Here is a 20,646-nt window from a genome sequence, read left to right as displayed (position 1 = left end):
ACCACATCACAACTGTCTCCCTAGCTGTAGTTCTAGACCTAAACAGTGATCTATACAGTGCTGGAACAGTACCCACTAAGGCCCAGAATTCCTGGTCTTGATCTTTACAACAATACAAATTGACATTTATATAGCGCCTTTCATGTCGGGAAGATGTCCCAAGGCCCTGAGAGTCTAAGATTTACACGAGTTGGGGGTGGGGGCTGAGAGGGTGAGGGGTGGGTGGAGGGTGGGGGTAGATGGCCAAAAGCATGGTCAAAGAGGAAGGTCTTGAGGCAGACATTGAAGGAGGCGAGGGAAGAGGTGAGTAATAGGAACTCACCTCTCCTATCGTCATCACTCTTATCCTTAAAAAATCCTTCCTGGACCCATCATTGCTCTCAAACTACCACCCCATCTCCAACCTTCCTTTCCTCTCCAAGGTTCTGGAATGAGTTGTTGCTTCCCAGCTTCACTCCTTCCTCTTCCGCCACTCCCTTCACAAACTCCTTCAATTGGGTTCCCGTGCCGTTCACAGCAAGTAACCGCTCTGGTCAAAGTGACAAATGACATTCTGTCTATCTGCGACCAGGGCTCCCTCTGCCTCCTTGTCCTCATTGACCTCTCTGCTGCCTTTGACACCATTGACCACTCTATCCTCATCCACTGCCTCTCCTCTCACCTCAACATCCATGGCGCTGTCCTTGACTGGTTCAGATTGTATCTCTCACACCACTCCACTACATCTCCACAAACGGTTTCTCCTCTAGCCCCCGCACCATCTCATGCAGTGTTCTTCAGGGCTCTTTCCTTGGTCCCCTCCTCTTCAATACCTATATGCTCCCTCTTGGTGACATCATCCGCAGACATCATCAACTTCCACGTGTATGCGGATGACACCCAACTCTACCTCTCTGCCTCCACCCTTGACTCCAGGACCACTGCTGTCCTGACAGAATGTCTGTCAGACATCAAGTCCTGGAGAAGAGCTAACTTCCTGCAGTTGAACATCTTCAGTGCCTTTTGACGTCCTCCCGATGTGAAAGGCGCTATACAAATGTAATTTTGTTGTTGTTGACTCCAGGATGGGACGTGAAATAGGCCAATGACTGTGGACCAGAGGGAGCATCTGGTTGTGTAGGTTTGAGGCAGTTGCAGAGAAAGGGTTGAGATATCTTTGGTGGTGAAAGCTACTAAAAGGCTTCCCATTATAATTGCACATTGGGTGCTGTATGTAACCCTCACTAGAACTTTTCCATCTTCATTTCTCAAAACTTAAGATCTTATAGCAGTGCCATGGACACAATGTACCAAATATCCCTCTTCTGTGCCGAATATTTCTATATTTATGTTAGAATATACACTTTTTGTATACTGCTAGAATCATAATAGATGTTGTGAATGGGTTAACTTTTAACTTAAGTGTGGGAGGGCAACTGGACTGACAGTCATGGGATAGGACACATCTGGTTTTCCTGTTTTTGAAAGAATTACAGGACAGCTTTGGAAAAGGGCAGGGGGTCACCCATCAGTAAATGACAACAAGCCCACAGAGGTAATGGTCCAAGGTACCGGTCAACACAGGATCTCGACTAAGCAATAGGTCGCTAGATTCTAACAGGGCTGCCAAGCAACAAAAGGCAACCCTCAAGAATAGCAAATAATGAGCAAGTTGCTTAAACTAGAGGACCTTGGTACCAACCCAGGATACTGATAAGAAATAACCAGTCACTTAAAAGGAATGTACTAATGATCCCACCTTACAAAATAACAAGCATCAGATAACAGGGGTCTTAAGGACAATGTGTATGTTTGCTGAGGCACGTACACCCCATGAGGTGTTCACGTGAACCCAGCATGATTTCGACAGGTGATCTAATGTCCGCACCATGATTGGACGAACATCAGTATAAGAGTTCCGATAACTTTGTGTACGGGGCCGTCCCGGGTCGCGGAGACAAGGGTACGGGAGATGGGGCCATCCCGGGTCGCGGAGACAAGGGTACGGGAGATGGGGCCATCCCGGGTCGCGGAGACAAGGGTACGGGAGATGGGGCCATCCCGGGCTGCGGAGACAAGGATACGGGAGATGGAAGACTGAGAGCTAGAAACACTAAGACTGAGGATATCAGATGGAAGATTGAAAGTTGTATGCAAGAAGACTGAAAGCATGAAGAATCAAGCTCATGTGCTGGAAAGACACAGTGTTGAACTTGAGATATCTACGGTGGTATTATTCTGTTATAAGATCTGTTGATTGTACCGGCCTTTAGTCTGACCCATCAGGATATTGGGGAATAATGAACGAATAATAATAAAACAGTCTGATATCTGGTTGCAAACGGATTATGGCTGATTTTATTTTCTAACATTTATACTGCTATTCTAATCGTTAGAAATTCTTAAATTCAATTGTAATTGATGGCTCATTTTCCGCAGTTCTTATAAAGAACCAGCTTCCAAATAAATACTGAGTTTAAGAAGTATTTACAATTCTGAGCAAACTTGAATCTTTAAACAAATGGTCTTGTAGGCTAATTTCGAGCCTCTGCCTTGTAATTAAATATTCCCAAGATACCATGGAATATTTGAATAGGTTTGTTAATAATAGCTATGTTGACTGGAAACCTTCAGTAAATGATCTGTAAACACAAGCAAATAATTTTTCTTCTCCACTCCTCATGGACAGTCCTTCAGTATGAAGCACTGTCATACTGAAAGGGTTTTGAGAAGCTGTATTTCCTTCTTCCATGCTTTTCATCCATTAGTTTATGTTCATCCTATCCCGAAGCTATGTTTTTCACTAAACTGTGATCCCAGGTGACTAATAAAAAACATTTATCAGCTGTGCAGTTTTCGGACATCTCATCAGTTACTCATATTCCTTGTTCTATTTCTGGACCTCGACTCAGAAGTCAGTATTCACCCAGTTTATGCTACCTTGAAAAGCTGAAGTTCCTCTCTCCCTTGGAGGTTAGAAAAATGGGCTTTTATTAATAAATCTAAGAATTCTCAGTGCCATGACCCAGAGAAGTTATTCTCTTGCATTCACACATTGAGATGCAATGAGTGCAATTGATCTCTATAGGTTTCACATCAGTTGAAGAAAGACAGAAATACTAGGGCATGAGGTCCTGAGCTATTCTTAGTTCAGCTTGAGCTTTCTCCGTTTGAGGTTGGTATCTTATGTCTTTTCTCCATTGTATAGATTTTGGCTGTCAAAATCCTATCAATGCTGAACCGGATTGTGTCTATCTTGGCTGTAAGGGTTGAATGATGGTTGCTATAGCTCTTAACTGCCACAGATATGGGTTGTCAACGTCAATGCCACTTCGTATTACAGAGGTGGATTTAAGGCACTTAACATCTGAAATTGTGGGTAGTGCTGATTGAGAAAATGTCAAGGTTGTCAGAACAGACATTATTAAAGATTTGATGTGCCATTTTCCGTAAACGCACCACTTTTTAGATTAGCCATCAAAGGGAAAACAATTAACCTTAGGAGAATTCAGTACTCCCACATTGTGTCCCACTTAATGTCCTCACCTGATTCCCAACAATTCTAATCTTTTTGTTCAGTTGTTGTGAGTTGCAAAATGTAATGGGTAAAATTTGCAACATTCCATTATCCATTCCTTGTGTTAAATCACACAAGGAAAGTATTAAGAAACACTACAAATTTCTTCATTAATACCCCACAGGCACAACAGGCTGAAGTGCCTCCTCCTGTGTTGTAAATATCTGTGGTCTAATACACCAGAGTTATGATTCACTAATATGATCAATGCTTCTCCCTAAGATCTTTGATCCCGTGCAACCAGCTCCTCCCTCAAATCTGCTGCCATCACAGACTTCTAGGATTCACCTTTCGTCACTTTGCACAACTTCCAAATCAAATGGTTTCTCATGTTCGCAATTGGTGCAACAAATCCAATTGGTAAACATTGCAAGTCACCCTACAATACCTTAACTTACCCCATGATACCCCAAGTCACCCAATAATACCTCAAATTACTCATTAATAAGCCCAGTCACCCCAAAATAGCTATGATTGAGACTGAATCCAGTTATGTTGCAATGGGCTTCTTGAAGTAGTATCATAGATTTTTTGGGATGTATTAGAAAAGTTATGAAATGTGTTTAAGAGCAGCCTCAGATAAAAAACAATCAATCAGAAAGCTCTGAAATGTTGGTGACAGAATGAGAAGCATACCTATAACCCTAGCGAGTAATTTGTTGTAACATTGTTTTGATATATGGGAAATGGAACCTCTTACTCTGGCGTACTTTCATTCATGACATTAAAATAAATATTTCAGATTTCACAAACTGTACCTGATCATTGAGAAACGCCACTGAAGGCTGAGTTTCAAGCTTTCAGCAAATCAGCAAGCTGATAACCAAGTTCTCTTAAAAGTATCTACCCTAAAACAAATGGGCTTCTGTGTCAAACTGCAGATGTTCATATATCCAGTATCTATCCCTAAACACATAATTGAAAAACGTCTGTCATTCAGTGGCCCTGGCTTCACAAAGCTTAGTTCTTTCAGAACATTGTCAAGTATTTGATGAAGCTCAGGAGTCATATTTTTAGCCACCAGTGCTTTCACATACAACATGCAATTTGTTACTGTAAGGTAATGAGCTTTCGCCTTCACATGAACTACTATTACCACCTTATGTCTTGCTTATATAAAGCTCCATCTTTACAAATTCTAATAACATTTATCTAGTGCAGGGAGTTCAACTTGAAAATTGGAAAATGGCTTCACCTGTCGGTTGACACCTCACGATATAAAAGTAGTTCATCCTTAAACTATCCGCCTTCAAAATCATGCTCATAAACAAGGAGATCTTGACAGATTGGAAGACCTGTCCAATTTCAGAGAGCAAAAAAAAAGTCTAAACTTCCTGCACTTTATCATTTACTAGTTTCTTGATGCCACAGGACAATGGGATGGCTGTCATTTTACTAACAGTTTCTCCCTGACACCTCACAGACCATTTAAACGTCAGCAAGAGGAACTAAATCCTTACTAATTGCCTGCACTTTCTTTGCTTGAAATATTCAGTGACGTGACAAGTAAGATACCTTCTTTCCCATTTCTTCAAATAGAAGCACTTTCCTTTCAGAACTGTGTTTTTGTTTTAATAGTCTGTCTCCATGCCACTTGACAAAACCCACATGTTTTCCAGTTACACTGAGGTTGATTCTATAAGAGGTGACATTTTAGCTTTTAAGTGTTTGTCATATAATAATTCACTGCACAATGCGTGTTGCAGGTAGTCAATGTTGGCTGCCCTTTGTTACACAAATTGGTCCTGAAGGAATGCATTCACCTTTATACTCTTTGAGCCTCACGTTCTTCATTGATAAAACGTTTTCATTCTATTACCCAGGTTGAAGAATTTCTGTTGACAATCACTGTGCTGATATGAGACAAGGTAGTCAGAGGCAATGATAAAAACACGCACAGTAACAGTTTCAGGCAGGGGTATACAAATTGGGCCAACTAGCTTATCTTCAACTAGCTTGTCTTCCCAAAAGATTGTTTCAGCACATCTATTGTCTAATAATCTTGAATCCTTTTAATTTCCAGGAGCCTATCCATTTCCCTGTTAAGACCATTTTTGGGCTGCAAAACGCAAAGTTTCACAACAGATTTGATATAGGGAAGCCGGCTTTTGAGATTTTGTTTATTAAAAAGCTAGTATCCTGCTAACCTGTAATCAAAGTAGTGAGTTGGAAGTCTATCAGTTCTATCAGTTCTAACACTGATAGCAGAAAAGATGTACAAATAAATATGGTGTGGGAAATGGAGTGAAGTGTTTTTTTTCCAGGAGTATTTTGTGCTCCTTTATAGAATCATAGAATTATACAGCACAGAAGGAGACCATTTGTCCCATTGTGTCTGTGCCGGCTCTTTTAAAAGAGCTATCCAAATCAATCCCACTCCCCCATTCTCTCCCCATATCGCTGCAAACTTCTTCTCCCCAAATAATTATCTATTTCTCTCTTAAAAGTTGCTATTGAATCGGCTTCCACCATCTTTTCAGGCAATGCATTCCAGATCCGAACAACTCACTGTGTGAAAAAAATTCTCCTCACCTCCTCTCTGTTTCTTTTAACAACTATTTTAAATCAGTGCCGTTGGGTTACCGACCCACCTGCAGGTGGAAATGATTTCTCCTTGCTCCCCCCATCGATCCCTTCATAATTTTGAAAACTTCTATAAAATCTCCTCTTAACCTTTTCTGCTCCAAGGAGAATAATCTTAGCTTCTCTAGCCTCTCATAACTGAAGTCCCTCATTCCTGGTACCATCCGGGTAAATCTCCTTTGCATCCTCTCCCATGCCTTGACATCCTTCCTAAAGCGTGGTGCCCAGAACTGAATGCAGTATTCTCGCTGAGGCCTAACCAGTGTTTTATAAAGGTTCATCATAACTTCCTGACTTTTCTATTCTATGCACCTATTTATAAAGCCTAGTATCCTGTAAGCTTTTTTAACAGCTTTATCTACCTTCAAATATTTACTTATATTGACCCCCAGGTCTCTCTGTTCCTTCTCATCTATGTAGTATATTGCGAATGCGTGATTGTACATTTTAGGACAAAATGGTCTTTCACAAGATCACAAGCTGATCCAATTTCATCTCTCCAGGATACCAATCCCTATCATTGTCCATCACTGCCTCAAAATGCTTTTTAAATGAAAATCGGATTAGATTAAATTCCGGGTTTCTGATATGAATTGCATTGCTGCTTTGATATCTTGGACTTGTTTTTGTTCCTTACCATGCAGAAAGCAGCAGGGAGACATTTCAGTACACTGACTTCTTCAAAGTTTTATTTGTGATTGTTCTTTGGGAAATTGAATGAGTTTGGGTAGAATTTGTGACAGTACAGGATATGTATCATTTGTTGGAAGGAGTGATCTTGCTTGAACAAACCGTCTTTTTTCATTCCAATTTCTGTTGTGTCTTCATTGTAGCACAGATCATGAGCAGGAGCTGAAACTAGATTTCATGCATATGTGGAGGGAAAATGGTGTAACCTTCTGACATGCACAATAACAATGTTTAATTCTTTTTTTAGGAGCCTTGTGCAGTCAACATAAACGCTCACTCGCAATACAGTTTTGTAAACTACCTTCACAGACAAATGGCCACTGAAACCTTCAGGGGAAAACTTGTTTGGAAATCATTGCTCTGGTTCATGATTTGGGGTTCACCGAATTATGATGAATCTGCAAAGTTCATGGGTTGGGTAAGATATTAAACTCTTGAAGTTGGAACATGAAAAACTTATTCTCAGAAACAATGTGATAAAAAAGGCACACTATTATCTTACTTTATTTAATTTGTAAAATGTTACCTCTGACTCTGTTCTCTCACTTGTCTCACCCTCGCTGCTTTTCATGTCTTTCTGGATCATATTTTTCCTTATTCAAGTGAATGCATCTTGTCATTGAGTTAATGGGTTTCAGCGTCAAGGATACAAATTGAATCATCTTTGTTTCCAGTCATGCATCGGTTTAAAATGAGAACATTTGGTTTAAAACACCACTGAAGCTGGTATGTCGTAGTATTTTTTGATGAAATTCAATCTACCAAGTTAATAGCACGGAGGACAATTTTTGTAAAGGGAGTTTCTTTTAGTACAGAAAATCCCTGCTGCTTCAATCTGGGAGCTGAGGATTTGCTCTATGGCCAGTAAGGCTGGACAACAAATTAACCAACATTAAAATAGCACAAACTGTGATACAATTGGTATCAAATCTGAATTATTGGCTAAGTGTCCAATTGTCGATTAGTATTATTAATATTAATAGCATTATTATTAATACCTTAATACTGTTAATTAATACTTTAATACTAAGAAAAAGATTTTAGAGAACAATAAATAATCTGTACAAGGTTGTTTTGGGGATGTTAACTTACCTTAATACAGCTAGGTTGGTATATAAATTTTATTAATTCATGGTCCGTTGGCAGATCTGGCTGGACCATATCAAATCCTACTGCTCCGCCCTCGCCTCCACTAAATCGTTGCTCTACTCCAAGACAATCTTGGAGGCTAAGGAGAACCCCAGGCTCCTCTTCTCCATCACGAACCGACTCCTCCGCCCACCCTCTCATGCCTCACCCGTCCTCAAATGCCAACTGCGAGGCGATGCTGGACTTCCTCAAATCCAAAGTTGAGGGAATCCGCTCAGCTGCCTTGCCACTGCATCTGCTGCACACTTCACATCTCCTCCTCCCAACCCGGCCCCTACCCACCCCTCTCTCCACACCTTTGAACCTGTCTCCGCCTCCTCTCTCATCACCACCATAACCCGTGTGAAACTGACCACCTGCTCCCTCGACCCCATCCCTATCCCTCTCCTGACCTCCCAGCTCTACCTCCTTGCCCCTCTCCTCACTGACATCGTAAAGCTCTCCCTATCCTCTGGTACTGTTCCCACTGCATTAAAAACCGCTGTCATCACTCCTATCCTTAAAAAACACTCCCTGGACCCTTCTCTACACCCTAACTACTGCCCCATTTCCAACCTGCCCTTCCTCTCCAAGGTCCTGGAATGAGTTCTTGCTTCTCAGCTTCGCTCTTTCCTCTCCTTGCCACCTGCTTCTCGAACTTTTCCAATCGGGCCTCTGTGCTGCCCACAGCATAGAAACTGCCCTGGTGAAAGTGACACTGACATTCTGTCCATTTGGAACCAGGACTCCCTCTGCCTCCTTGTCCTCCTTGATCTCTCTGCTGCTTTCGACACCGTCCATCACTCCAACCTCATCCACTGCCTCTCCGCTCACCTCAACCTCCATGGCTCTGATTTTGACTGGTTTAGATCGTACCTCTCACACTGCCTGCACTTCATCTCCTCAAACGGCTTCTCCTCTAGCTCCTGCACCATCTCTTGTGGCGTTCCTCAGGGCTCTGTCCTTGGTCCCCTCCTCTTCAGTATCTATATGCTCCCTCTTGATAACATCATCCACAGACATGGGGTCAACTTCAACATGTATGTGGTTGACACTCAATTCTACCTCTCTGCCTCCACGCTCGACTCCAGGACCACTGCTGTCCTGACAGAATGTCTGTCAGACATCAAGTCCTGGATGAGAGCAAACTATCTCCAGTTGAACGTCAACAAGACCGAGGCTCTCCTGATTGGCTCCTGTCAGCGTCTCCCCACCTCAGGCGCTGACAGCATCACCATCCATGGTTGCACTCTCCACCTTGCTAATCCAGTCCAGAACCTTGTTTGACCCTCAACTATCCTTTCTACCCTACATTGCCCCACCTCCGCAACGTCACTTGGCTCCGCCACTGTTTCACACCACTGTCTTACATGCTTTCATTACATCAAGGCTTGACTATGCAAACTCACTGCTTGTCGGCCTCCCCAACTCCTCCCTCCACAGGTTGCAGATCATCCAGAACTCTGCAGCCCGTGTCCTCTCCTGCACCAGGCACCGCAACCATATCACCCCCATCCTCACCCGACTCCACTGGCTTCCCATCACACAGAGGATACAGATCCTGGTCCTCACCTTCAAAGCCCTTCGTGGACTTGCTCCCCTCTACTCTGTGACCTCCTAACCTCCGAACCATCCTGTTCGATCCATCCGCTCAGTGGGCTCCGGCCTGCTTCACGTCCCCCGCATTGCTCACCCTACTATCAGCGGGCGGGCCTTCCGCCACTCTGCCCCCATCCTCTGGAAATCCATCTCGCAGTCCCTCCACCTCGCCTCCTCCCTTGCCACCCTGAAGACCCTTTGTGCGTTCGATATCCCTGCTTCCCCCCCTGCTCTCCACCCTCCCCCCCCCCGACCCCCAGCTCAGGTGCGTAACTCCATCTTACCAGTGCCTTGGGACGTCCTCCCGACGTGAAAGACGCTTTATAAATGTAATTTTATTGTTATTGTTGTAATTGCATTATTTCATTCATTTCAAAACATATATTTCATGCTGGTTGTCTATCCATGATGTTAGTTGAACATGTATTTTGTCATTACACTGATGGCAATGTAACTGTATTGCAGATTTTTAAAAAACATATTTGATGATATGCTGATTTGAGAATGGCCTGAAATTCAGGCTCACCTTTTTGGTTGTATCAATTCAATACTGCATTGAAATTCATTTATCAAAGACTACCTATACCCAGTGCAGTTACTCTTGCAACCAAAGGATCCAATATGGAATGTAGATTGACACACAGACCGACACACACACATTTCATCTTTATCTATACTCATCTGGGAGGACTCCTGTGGGAGGACTCATCTTGGCCTTGCTGTTCTTTGAGTGGGCAATTCATTTTGGCGCGCTGTTGCAATCCTTTCAGGATTGAAGAGCAGCCGCGCTGTTCTTTTGTTCTTCAGTTTCATTTAATGGGCCTCTCGCTTTTGTCCAGCATTTTTACTTATCCTTGAAAGGTTTGATTTTTACTTAGGCAGCTTTATAATGATAAATATAAATGTATAATTTATAATCACTGGGACATCCTCCTGATGTGAAAGGCGCTTTAAAAGTGTCATTTTGTTTTTGTTGCCATGGCTTAGCTTCGTCTGTGCTCTTCATTTTGTTCCCACCGCCGCTTGGTTACGTGCGTGCTTTGTGATGCAGGATTCTGCAGCGCAACGGTCAGCTGGTTCGGCCACCAGGTGAAACTGCAGTGTGCGCACGCAAACGTACATGCTCTGTGACGCATGATGCCACAGCACCATAGTCACCAGGTGCATCTGAAGCGAAAGACGCAAAACTGAAATACATTTTAGGTCATAACTCATGAACAACAGGAGATATCCAAAAGAAATATGCCTGTGTCACTCCCAGTTACAAGACCTTTCTGATGAGGTATAAATCATGTCTCTATGTCAATCGGTTGTTGAGATCCTTCTTGAAGCGCAGACAGACATTGTTGTTTTATTATTATATATTATATATATACATAGAAGTAGATGAACCAGAAGTGTTACCCGGCACATTTTATTGAAGTTTTCAAAATTATGAAGGGATTCGATAGGGGGAGCAAGGAGAAACCATTTCCACCTGCAGGTGGGTCGGTAACCCAACGGCACTGATTTAAAATAGTTGTTAAAAGAAACAGAGAGGAGGTGAGGAGAATTTTTTTCACACAGTGAGTTGTTCGGATCTGGAATGCATTGCCTGAAAAGATGGTGGAAGCCGATTCAATAGCAACTCTTAAGAGAGAAATAGATAATTATTTGGGGAGAAGAAGTTTGCAGCGATATGGGGAGAGAATGGGGGAGTGGGATTGATTTGGATAGCTCTTTTAAAAGAGCCGGCACAGACACAATGGGACAAATGGTCTCCTTCTGTGCTGTATAATTCTATGATTGTATAAAGGAGAACAAAATACTCCTGGAAAAAAAACACTTCACTCCATTTCCCACACCATATTTATTTGTACAATTTTTCTGCTATCAGTGTTAGAACTGATAGAACTGATAGACTTGCAAGTATTTCCCAACATTCAAATCATATACTGTCTGTTTCATATCTCTTCTATTTAATTTTTAAGTTTGAACTGAATCCATTTGTTTAACTATGACACACATTTCACATTCATAAGATCACAAGATTGGTTTTGATGAAGAAGGCTCTTTCAGCACACCTGATCTCATCCACCCAGAGCACCCACCCTACCAACAGCAACAAATTACATTTATATAGCACCTACCATCACTGATTCCAGCTTCTTTTTAAATTAGTAGAATGTCCTGGCTTCTACCATCCTTTCTGGCAATCTGCTCCAGTCATTGATTGCTGTCTGAATAAAGAAAACCTTCCTGGTAACTGTCCTGAAATTACCCTTTACAACTATAAACCTCTGTCCTCTAGTTCTTCTATCTTGTAGCATCCTAAAGTATTGATTTGGGTTAACTTTATGAATCTCATTTAAAGTTGTATATGCCTCTACGAACTCCCCTCTGAGTCGATTTCTCTCAAGACTGAAGAGTTCTAGCTTGCGTAATTGTGAATTGGATGATAACACAACTTTGAGATTAAGTCAGTTTGTATGAGGGCACAAATGAGTTGTGACACATTGCAGTACTCCCCCTGTGCCTATGTGGATTGGGTTTAAAGGGCTGCCAACCAGCATCCATTTCATTTGAAAGTACCCCTGTATGTTGATGAATTAGACAGCCAATAATTCCACGAAAAATCACAAAGCAGAACAAGCAGATCTTCACACTGTATACAAATTATATAAAGAGCATGTACAATTTTTATAGGTGACTTGTTTAAATTGTATAAATTGCTGAAGTGAAGCGTCTGAAATTAATTTAAAAAAAAAACACAAAATCATGTGATGGTCAATTCTTTGTTCAGTCACTGACTACAACAAAGTCAATTACTTTTTATATTCCATCTTTTAAGTATCTGTCATACCAGGTAAATTGTATCACATTGTTCCCAAATTGCATCAGAAACATATTCTTTCAGCAAATGAAGCAATAATGCAACCAGCAAACAGTAAACCATGGATGATTGTTTTGTATGACATTTAAATCTTAAACCTTCTGTGATGAAAAATGCAATATTTCATAACAGATTTAACATTATTGAATGTGATAAAATCTGTTATGGAAAATGTCATTCCCCCCACCCCCCTTTACATCAATTGCACTTTCTGTCAACTTCTGTCCCCCCTCCTCAGCTTCCCCCACCACCCCCACCCCCGGCCCACCCCCAGCTCAGGCTCCTAGTCAGGTTCGCGAAGCACTTTGAAATGGCCTTCGTATGTGAAAGGCTCTATATAAATGTGAGTTGTTGTTGTTAAAAAAAGATTTATGGGTTTGCTTGATTCAATGGCACCAGAAATGTCATAAAAGGCCTGATGTGCTCTGTCATTAAATTCAGAATGCTCCCGAGGTCCTAATTAAAGTCAATGACGTTTTATCATGTTCTTACGCCTTTCTTCATCCCATTATTCAAATATTACCCTTTCTAAAATACAGTGAAGGAACATAGCAGGCAGGAACACTAACATTAAGCCACTTCTTTGCAATTTTAGATCTTCCAAAGCTACATTTTTGGTCAAATGAACAATGAATGATTGACAACTAAAAATCCTGAACAATTTCTTACTATTTAAAGATCTTTTTTGTGTCAGACTGGCTTTGTTGGTAGACATCTTGCCTCTTGTAGATTCAAGCTTGATGTTGAATCTTTGATCTCACATTATCTAGACTGACACTATTGGAGGTGCCGTTCTTCAAATGAATTGTTAAACCTGGTCCCATCTGTTTATTCCGGTGGATGTTAAAGATCCCATAACACTATTTGAAAACAGAAGAGAGCCTGTTCTGACTAGCAACCCCCAAATAATCATTCAAATCTTCAAATCACACCTGAAGACATTTAAATAGTTCACATTTAAAACTCCACCTAGTCTTGGCCTGTTAAAACCATTTTACCTTACAATGTAAGATTGTGCAGATTGGTGGAAAAGTCTTCAATACAAGCTCAGTTTGGAAACAGGTTCATTTTAAAAAACTAAGGTTACTGCCTTCTGAATTAAGACTGAATTTAAGAATTTTCCACAATTTTGTGGGATCTTACATTTAAGACAAAATGATCTTTCAGGCAACGGCTAGGTGGAATATTAGGCTTATCATTTGTTTTAAATGAAACTTTCCAGACTAAATTAGCAAAAGGTGAAGACTTTGTAAAATGTTTGCAGCCAATGTAGAACTTTAAAAGAAATGTGGCTGTTCTATTAATTATGTATTAATATGATTTGCACAAAATAAAAATTTCATCAGTGACAAATTCCCTGCAGTCCACGTGATTGATGGCTAGCTGTGTGGGGGTTATTATACCAATTAAAAAATTTCATTTTTCATTGACCTACTCATTCCACACAAAAACATTGCTGGGCGATTTTTGTTTAATTACTTCATTCTATCAGATATTAATATGATTTAGATTTCAAAGGATCAACAAGGACCAAGCTTGTTTTCTCATTCCAATTTCATTTCTACAGGAACAAAATAACTAAGATGTTTTATGTCAAACTAGAGCCATAGATTGGGGAGAATTTCCATATGGCTATTAGATTTACTCTATTTCTGCAGCTTTTTAGAGTGTTCTGAATTTCTTCAATTCAGTTTTTTTGTGGTTCTCAAAAGAACTTGACACATCCTTCTGACTTGAAAGGCGTATTATAAATGTAAGTTTGTATTGTATTGTACAGAAAATCATCTGTATTTAAGAATTTGCCAAATTCTGGATTCTCTCAATTGCTACTCAATAAGAGTAAATCAAGACCCAGGTGGAATATCCCCAATATCCTTATAATGGCAGTTGTTCTGTGAGGAATTCTGCAACTCTCTCAGCAAGCCATGGTTTAAGCTTTATCCTTTCAACCTTTGATCCCATTCAGAAACAGATATTTCTCCAGCTATTACTTTTAAAAGAGCTATTTATCATGGGATTCAACATTTTTGTTTGGGAGTTTATCTGCTATTCGGAGCGGAAATCTCTGGGCTCACTTAAAGTTTGTAAATGTTTAATTTGTTTCCTTTGGCTTTGTGATCACAATTAAGTAAGTTACTTTTTGTATCCATACATTTTATGAGTCACATTGTTTGAAGATAGAAGACTAAACTAATAATACATTCTGTATTATATCTCCTCTTAAACTTCTTTTCCCAAAGCTAACAAGATCACCTCTGAAAGTCTTTCATCATAACTGTAATTTAAAGCCCTAGCTTCTGTAATCACTGTTACTAGTCTTCTCTGGACTCTTTCCAATTCATCAATATCCATTTGAAAGTAAGATGTTTAATATAGCCTATATTCTAAATGCAACCTCACCACTGACTTATACAGGGACAAATAACTGTTATACAGGGACAAATAACCTATTGTAACTTGGAATCAATTGCCATTGAGACACAGTAACTTTACATTGGTAAGATACTTGCAGTGAATAGGGGGTAATCACACTCAAATTCTTTTCTGCTATAGTGGCCTCCCATTCATTGTAAATTCATTTTTCATTTTCCCTGCTCTAAAGTGCTTTACTTCACATCTAATACATTAAAATCCAGCCACTATTATCTTCTTATTGTGTACAGATTCCTTTGAATGTTACCAATCTCCTTTACATTATTGTACAATGCATCAGAATGATAAAGCATTCACTGGGAAAAATTGTCAAATGCAGTAGAATACTGAAGACCATATGACTTTTATGTTTCAGAATTTTCATGTATGTGCCTTTAGAACCCAAATGCTTTTGTCGAATAATATAAAATGAAATTAATAGCAGTACAAGAAAATGGTTGAGCAGATTGCAATTTACTTGCTAGTACTACACTATTAACTAACGTTAGGACCTCAATGTACCACCATAATTTTCATCAATTTTCAGCATTACATTGGTCTGTGCCAACATGTTCCAAAAAGTGGCTTCTTGTGGCAACATACTGGAGTTGTTACATGGCCATTATCATGTTTAGCTCAATGAGGAGTAGAAACAATGTAGATCCAACAGTGTAAAGGAAAAGGGGATTTGAAAACATTGAATGCATTTATTTCAATTGTGATATGACATTCATCCACAAAATACTGTAAGTTACCATATCAAATAAGATGGGACTTTAGTGCTGCAGCTTATTTTCTGCAACTGGCATAGAGACTCTAAGATGTTGACAACTTAGTTTCACCCGCACTAAATTTTACACCAATCACCACAGTTCTCAGCAAGCTCCACTGGCTCCCTGACTCCCAACGGATGAACGTCAAGGTCCTCACCCTTGCCTATAAGTCTTTTCATGCCAGAGCACTTCCCTATCACTAAGATCTTCTCCTCTCTCGTTCTTCTGCTTGTCCTCCATCTCCTCAGCATCACCATCAATGGCTGAGACTTCAGCAACTATGTTCCTAACCTCCATATTGTCCCCTCTCTATCTGTCTTTAAAACCCTCCTAAAAACCTACTAATTTGACTGCAACTAGAGTCACTTTATTCCTTTCTCTCTCTCCTTTGCCAAGCTGACATAATGAAATGCTCCAAAATATTATCATACACAAAGGGTGCTGCATAAATTCAGCTGTTGTTGTTTTGTTTTGATGAAACAGATAATGGGAGAAACAAAACAAATTATATTATTTCTGCTCAGGTCTGCAATGAGCTAAATGAACACTAGCCATATTGTGACTTTTCTATGGTGCTAATAAGATAGATGTTGGTACTCTTCTTAATCATAGAACAATAGACGTGTGTGATGGCCCACTATTTCATGTTAAAGTTTGCTCTTCCAAGAAGTCACCCACCCTGATCGCAAATCCCCGCACTTTCCCCATGCTCTCTAATACCCTTCCTCTGCAATGTGCTTGTCTATTTCTTTTTTAAATGCCCCAATATTGTCTGCTCTAGCAGCTTTCCCAGGCAAAGTATTCCATAATTTATTATTTTCTCAAAGCCTATCATCAAAGCTTATCAGGAAAAGCTATCAGGCTTTGAAGGTTCCACTAATTAAATCTACTATCCATTTACTCAAAAAGCCTGAAATACTACACTACTGGGTATAAATATTTGATACCTCTGTTTTACCATTTGAAACCTCTTATATACTGCAAAGCTTTTACTGTGACATTTTAGCAATGATATTCCACCGGGCACTAAAGTTAACAACCTTGGCAGGGTACGTATGTATTTAGAAAGGAATGGGAAGCCAAGAGTTATTGTTTACAATTGGTCTTTGCCAGCAGCAAAATAAAGACTTTGTGTACTTAAGCTCATTAAAACTTTGATAAAAAGCCATTAGCACTCTTCTGGGTTATGAATTCCACATTCAGGATCAGGATTGTTTGGCACATCTTTCACTTGGTGTTAGGCCACCAGAATGGCCCTTAATGTGGAACAAAACTGAATGATGACCTCAGTGCCAGATGACTTACAGTAAACATCTAAAATGAAAGAAAAACTAATTTTTAGCTGATAGATGTGAAACCCTCTAGTAAGAACTAACTTTGGGTCTAAAATTAAGATATAGGAACACAGGAATTGCTAGATGAAAAATGACCAAGGTTCATTTATTCAGTCTTCTACCATCCTAGTAGTGGCATGCTACAATAATAGAAATGTTCAGAGCAATTAATTCGGTATGGATTAGTCTACTAACACAGTGGAAAGCTTTGGGAACATTCTTCAACTATTGAATTTGAATTTCTAGGCAATATAATACATATAATAATCCTTGAATAGCACCTTATTGTTGAGGCATCTCATATGTGGGAGGTTGACTTCCTCCCTCTCTGCTTTCCTCTTCACCCCAAAAGTAGCTGTTCTCAATGTTGAAGTCCTGAAGCCATATCACAAATTTGATTTCCTTCTGTGCCAAATGGAACTTCTAGGCAGTGAATTATACATTTGAGCTTGAAAAGTTTTCCAATTGCAAGTAAGTCTAAAATATGCAGGGCTTTTGAAGGGCAGATCAGTCATTGGCATTGGGATCTTCCCATTGAGCTCCTGCTAAGTCTGCAAGCCAAATCTCTGATGGGTTGAGTGGTCCTAGCTGGACAAGTAGCAGGAAAGCTTGCCAAACAGTACTCTCAACAACAACAACAGCAAGATTTCATTTATAGAGCGCCTTTCACGTCGGGAGGACATCCCAAGGCGCTGGACAGTTGGATTGGACCCGAGCAGGGGAGAAATGGTCAGGGTGAGGGGAGGGAAGGGAGGGAGCGAGGAGGGGGTAGAGAGTCAAGAGGGGAGCTGAAGGCACGGTCAAAGAGAAAGGTCTTGAGACCAGCCTTCAAGGAGAAAAGGGAGGAAGCAAGGTGAAGGCACTGGGGGATGGAGTTCCAGAGCCTAGGGGCTGAGAGGCTGAAGGCCCGGCCACCGATGGTAGGGCGGTTAGGGCGGGGGATGTGGAGCAGACCGGAGCCAGAGGAACAGAGGGTACGAGCAGGTAAGTAGGGGGATAGTAGGGGGATAGTAGGTGGGAAAGGTAGGAGGGAGCAAGGCTGTGAATGGCCTTGTAGGTGAGGATGAGGATCTTGAATTCCTATAGCTTGAAGTCCTGTAGCTCAGTGGTTAGAGCACTCGCTTTGCAAGTGAGAGACCCGAGTTCAATTCCAGGCAGAGGGCAAAACCTTGGGCAAGTTTCCTTACTCCACACACCTAATAATAATCCCTCCAAAACCAAAAACAATAATAAATTGGTCATTTTCAATCTACGACTGTTTGTGGGACATTGCTGTGCACAATTGGCTGCTGCGTTCACTCACAAATATATAGTCAATTCACTTTACAGTGTGTTCTGTGAAGCGCTTTGGGACGTCCTCCTGACGTGAAAAGCGCTATATCAAATGCAAGGATTATTATTATTATTATTGAATTCAATCCTCTGGGGAATGGGAAGCCAGTGGAGGCGAGCAAGGGTGGGAGTGATGTGGTTGCGAAGCCTGGTGCGGGACAGTACATGAGCTGCAGAGTTCTGAATGACCTGCAGCTTGTGGAGGGAGGTGCCGGGAAGGCCGGCGAGGAGAGGGTTCCCATAGTCCAGCCTTTAGGTGATAAAGGCATGGACCAGTGTTTCAGCAGCGTGAGGAGTGAGGTAGTGCCGTAGTCTGGTGATATTCCGGAGGTGATGGAAGGCGGTGCCAGTCGTGGCGCGGATATGAGGAAGAAAGGATTCCATGCATCCCACCTTAAAAAAGCATAGCTAGCCTCTCAAAGGCTAGCTATGCGTTTGTAGCTGATTAGATTCCAGCAGGACTCCAACACACACTCTGGGGGCCCCAAGCCTTGGTTCTTATCAACCTGCACTTAATACAGTCCGGAATTAGGTAAGCAGGATGTGTCCCTACAATGACAGAGTGCGCGCATTCCATCCTAATAAATATCTCTGGGAATTTCCATGTGAAGGTGGGATGCATGGAATTCTCAGATTGGTTTGGATACCGTTAAGCATGATAATGGGTTTCTGCATGTGTCAGATACCCGGCTGACCAAAAAAATTATATGAAACAAGAAAAAAGCTTTTCCAGGTAGTCACATCTCCTACTGAAAGTTGAAATCAAAAATACCAGTTCAATAAAGCAACTTTATAAAAAAACTATTAAGTAGAGATTAGTAGCATAGCCAAACCCAATCGTAATCTAATTGGCAAGTGCTTACAACTATGAAAACAGAATGTGATTCATTCATAATTAAAAAGTGAGCTATTTAAGCAATAGAATATGTTTATTGGCTGACACAACAGAAACGTTTTAAGAAGTGCAATAAAAAATACAAGAGTTGCAGAAAGACAGAACGAATATATATGAATACTGCACTTGCCATCTGCAGCATAAGCAGGAGTCAGATAATAATGATCCTTGCATTTGATAATGTGCTTTTCACATCTTCTAGATGTCTCAAAGTGCTTCACAGAATATATTATAAATTGAATTGACTTTATATTTGTGGGCAAAATACGGCAGCCAATTGCACACAGCAGTGTCGCACAAACAGTCGTGCATTGAGTGACCAAATTTTTTTTGAAGGCATTATTACCCACCGGAATGCGATCTGACAATTGACTAACAACCATGAATCGAACCCAGGTCTCTTACTGCGAAGCGAGTGCTCTAACCACTAAGCTACAGGACTCCACAATATGATATAGAAAACGTAATAACATTTTCTCTTCAAAACCCAGGACTTGTAAAAGAATATGACGAATGAACATCCATTCGAGAGATAAAGTGTAAGACTCCAAACTTTCCAATCGTTTGTAATAAACCTAGGTTTGTTGTTGCCTTGGTACAGGTCCGAATACCAGTCTGGTGAGTTGGTGAATCTGAGCTGGTGCAGTGTTATTCCTTGTAGATTTGACATAAATAGCATTTTATCATGTCAAAACGCCTCAAGGCTTCACAGTAAATTGTGGTCAAGTATAGGTAAGGTACTTTCACTTACAAAGTATACAGTCACTAGACTTTATAATATATCCTATGAAGTGCTTTGAGATATCCTTCTGACATGAAAGGCGCTATCCCAAATGTAAGGTTATTATTGTTATTTTACTGGAGCCATCTTGAACACATGTAAATGACAATAAACCTGATAGGGCCAGGATACTCTGAGAAACTCCCTTCTCTTTTCCATGTTCAAAGTCTACCTGATGAACAACTAGATGGGAGCTTATTTAACATTAGACCTGAAAGGGCAGCATCTTTAGAAAGAACTACTTCACACAGAGGGTAATGAGACTGTGGAACTCATTGCCCAAAGCGGTGGTTGAATCAGATAGTATTAGATAGATTCTAAAGGAAGCCAGACCTTCACATGTAGGAGAGAGGAATGGGAGGGTACAGGAGAGAGTAAAGATTCGGTGGAAATTCATGTGGAATATAAACACTGGTTCTAACTATTTGGGCTGAGTGGCCTGTTTCATTGCTGAACGTAATTCTATGTAATTCTCCAAGAATGCAGCACTCCCAGTACTGCACTGAAGTGTCAGCATAGATTATGAACTTATGTCCGGACATGGAACTTGAACCCCCAACCTTTTTGACTCAGATAAGAGAGTGCTACCAACTGAGCTAAGATGTGGCATTACAATTGGCTTTACCATCCCTGAATCAGGGAGGTGAAATCAACCTAAATTCCTGCTCACTATCTAGTGACCTCTGCTGGA

This window comes from Callorhinchus milii, unplaced genomic scaffold (genome assembly GCF_018977255.1).
Source record: "Callorhinchus milii isolate IMCB2004 unplaced genomic scaffold, IMCB_Cmil_1.0 Scaffold2, whole genome shotgun sequence".
Lineage (NCBI taxonomy): Eukaryota > Metazoa > Chordata > Chondrichthyes > Chimaeriformes > Callorhinchidae > Callorhinchus > Callorhinchus milii.
This window is presented reverse-complemented; position numbering follows the sequence as displayed.